This window comes from Crotalus tigris, unplaced genomic scaffold (genome assembly GCF_016545835.1).
Source record: "Crotalus tigris isolate CLP2741 ecotype Arizona unplaced genomic scaffold, ASM1654583v1 scf7180000018217.1405312, whole genome shotgun sequence".
Classification (NCBI taxonomy): domain Eukaryota; kingdom Metazoa; phylum Chordata; class Lepidosauria; order Squamata; family Viperidae; genus Crotalus; species Crotalus tigris.
In genome coordinates this window covers 474,132-477,444 of record NW_024096887.1, presented here as the reverse complement: position 1 = coordinate 477,444, position 3,313 = coordinate 474,132, and positions in this window count along the sequence as shown.

Here is a 3,313-nt window from a genome sequence, read left to right as displayed (position 1 = left end):
ACACCTGATGAAATGAGAAAGCATGCTTTATTTAAGACTGGATGAAAAGCTGGTTAAATATTTTTAATCTGACATCCATCTGTGACTTGCACTTTTCAAATCACAAATTACTGCACTCTAGCAAAAGTTACCATACAAATTTAGAAAAAAAGCTACTACATAATTAAATCTACTGGAAAAGTTTTCTGCTTAGTCCAAATGCAATGAATAGAAGTGTCAGAAGCATACAATTTGCATTCATTCTATTCATTCATGCATTTTGCGCAGGAGAAGAATTTAGAGGTCTTTGCCAATATTTATTATATATGAGTCTACGAGTATTAATAAAGAAGTAAGATGAATATAGATATATAACCAATGTGTGTTATTTAATAATAAAAATAGGATAACTAATATCAGCTATGACAAGTCCACTATCTCACTATCAGGCTGTAAAATAATCATAATAAAAATCTGCCATGCTCTTTTCTTCCCCCATCTCCCATCCCCCCCACACACAATCTGACATGCAGGCCCTTCAAAATTAAATAGAATACAAACATGTTTTACATCTCCACTTTTACGGGAAAGATTGGAAGCTTCTGTCTGGCAGGACCTCTCTGTGATCAAAAAGCAAATAGTAGTTTGGATCTACTGATATTGTTAAAATATGTCTCAAAGATCGGGAAACATTTCACATTTGTAGCAAACCAAAGAATGACACAATTTTCAATGGAATTAAGTCCTTGCAAGAATAACGTGCAATGTGTCAAAGTTGTAATTCTGACTTACTTGATTTTTCCCTGTTCACAATAAAGTTCTTATGCCATCTGATGAAGTTTTTTCTTTCACTGCCTCCCAAATAGTGGGCATCACTAGGTGACCTAAACCCTGCCACGGTTTAGTGTTGCCCACGTTGCATGCATGTAAAAAGGCATGGGGCTTCACTTGCCCAGTTGCACCTGTCAACCTGAAGCCAGTGATCATTGCTATGGATATGCCTATCTGACAGACCAAATCAAAATAATGGATGTCTGCTAACATGATAAGCAGTCTATTAAAAAAAAATTGGAAAAGGAAATGGGGCAGATTTTTTTTCCTATTCGGAAATTAGCCTCAATTAAAGAAAATCCAGGAATATCAAGAGAACTGATGATTAATGGCATTTTGGAGATCACTGAGAATCTATTGTTGTAGAGCACCCTAAATTTCTTTGAAACTAGTATCTTTCTTAGTATTTAACCTCTTTCAGTCTTGGATAGCAATTCCAAATATGAAGAATGTTTGAGAGCATTTCATTAGTTTTATTAAGTGCTGCTCAGTTGTTATTTGTTATAGCAGCTTTGAAGTGAGGAGCAGAGTGTCTCCTAGGGCAGTGTTTCCCAAACTTGACAATTTTAAGGCATGAGGACTTCAACGCTGGCTGTGGAATTCTGGGAGTTGAAGTCCTCATGCCTTAAAATTGTCAAGTTTGGGAAACACTGCCCTAGGGTATTGTGCTTTGAATGTTGAAAGTCAGTTAGGGAATTTATTGGACAGCTTTCAACAGTTTCCTTTTGCTCAGCCTGATCTATCTCATGGCTTTGTTGGCATGGGATTAAAATATGAAAACCACATACATACCATGCACCCAGGGCTTAAAGAAGAGGCAGGGTGAACAGGAGAAAAGTATATTGGACCATCTGAACCTAAATTCTATACTATATTCATTTACCTTGAGGAACACTAGTTTATGTGCTTCTGTCCAGCCACCCTCAGTGATGTCTCTAGTCCAGTGGTTCTCAACCTGTGGGTCGGGACCCCATTTGGGGTCGAATGACCATTTCACGGGGTCGCCAAACCACGCTGTCTGCCATTTTTTTCCCTTTTCCCTAGCTGTCCTACTCCCTCTTATTGGTGGCCACACCCACTTGGGGGTCACCACAACATGGGGAACTGTATTATGGGGTCACGGCATTAGAAAGGTTGAGAACCACTGCTCTAGTCCAGTTGCTAGCAACTGGTGCCCTAGACAAACCATGCAGCTGGTTCCCCACTCTCAAACCCTAAGGGTAGATTTTGAGCCCCCCTGTTGAATGGACTCTGTACTTTAGTTCGCACCATAGCTTATTGTCTCTATAGCCTGGATGGATGGATGGGCCAACCCTGGATACACTGTATCCTCTAGAACAGGGCTTTTCAACCAGGGTACATGTACCACCTGTGGTACATTGGCACCTGGCAGGTGGTGTGACCATCCTAGAAAAGTGGTACCAGGGAGGGGAATGAGCACCGCACAAGCCTGAGCAAGAGATAGCTGGAGCTGCAGGGCTGTCAGGGCTCAGCAGAAGTGCCAGGATCAGCACCACTTTCCAGCTGATCGGCGCTTCTTCGGGACTGTCAGGGCTCAGCAGAATTGCCAGGATCAGCATGGTTTCCAACTGATCAGCACTTCTTTGGGGCTATTAGGGCTCAGTGGAAGCGCCAGGATCAGCACCAGGCTCCAGCTGGAGCTCGGCGCTGATCCCAGCTCATCTGCTGAGCCCAGAAGAAGCGCCAATCAGCTGGAAAGCGGCACTGATCCCAGCGCATCTGCTGAGCCCAGAAGAACCACCGATCAGCTGGAAAATGGCATTTATCCCGGCACGTCTGCTGAACCCAGAAGAACCGCCGATCACCTGGAAAGTGGCACTGATTCCAGCACACCTGCTGAGCCCAGAAGAAGTGCCGATCACCTGGAAAGCAGCACTGATTCTGGCGCACGTGCTCTCACACACACAAACACATGTGCAGGTCTGGGAGAGGTGAGCTGAGCCAAGCCACGCAGAGGCAATGGCAGGGGGAAGGGAAAGCTTTTGCCCACCACTGGCTGCCAGTTGTCATCTCTTCCCAGAGCGTCTGGCAGTTTTTAAAAAAAGCAGGGGAGGGAGGGAGGGAGGAAAGAAGGAAAGAAGGAAAGAAAGAGTCAGGGAAGGAGGGAGGGAACTTGGAGATAAAAGGGGGGAGAGACATTTGTTAAGTGCGCTTTGCCCCATTTTATGACTTTTCTTGCCACAGTTGTTAAGTGAATCACTGCAGTTGTTAAATTAGTAACATGGTTGTTAAGTGAATCTGGTTTCCCCACTAACTTTGCTTGTCAGAAGGTTGCAAAAGGTGATCACATGACCCTGTAACAATGTGACCATCATAAATATGAATCGGTTGCCAAGCATCCGAATATAAATCACATGACCCTGGGGATGCTGCAACGGTCATAAGTGTGAAAAATGGTCATAAGTCACTTTTTTCAGTGCCATTGTAACTTCAAACAGTCACTAAGCGAACTGTTGTAAGTCGAGGACTACCTGTACTTTAT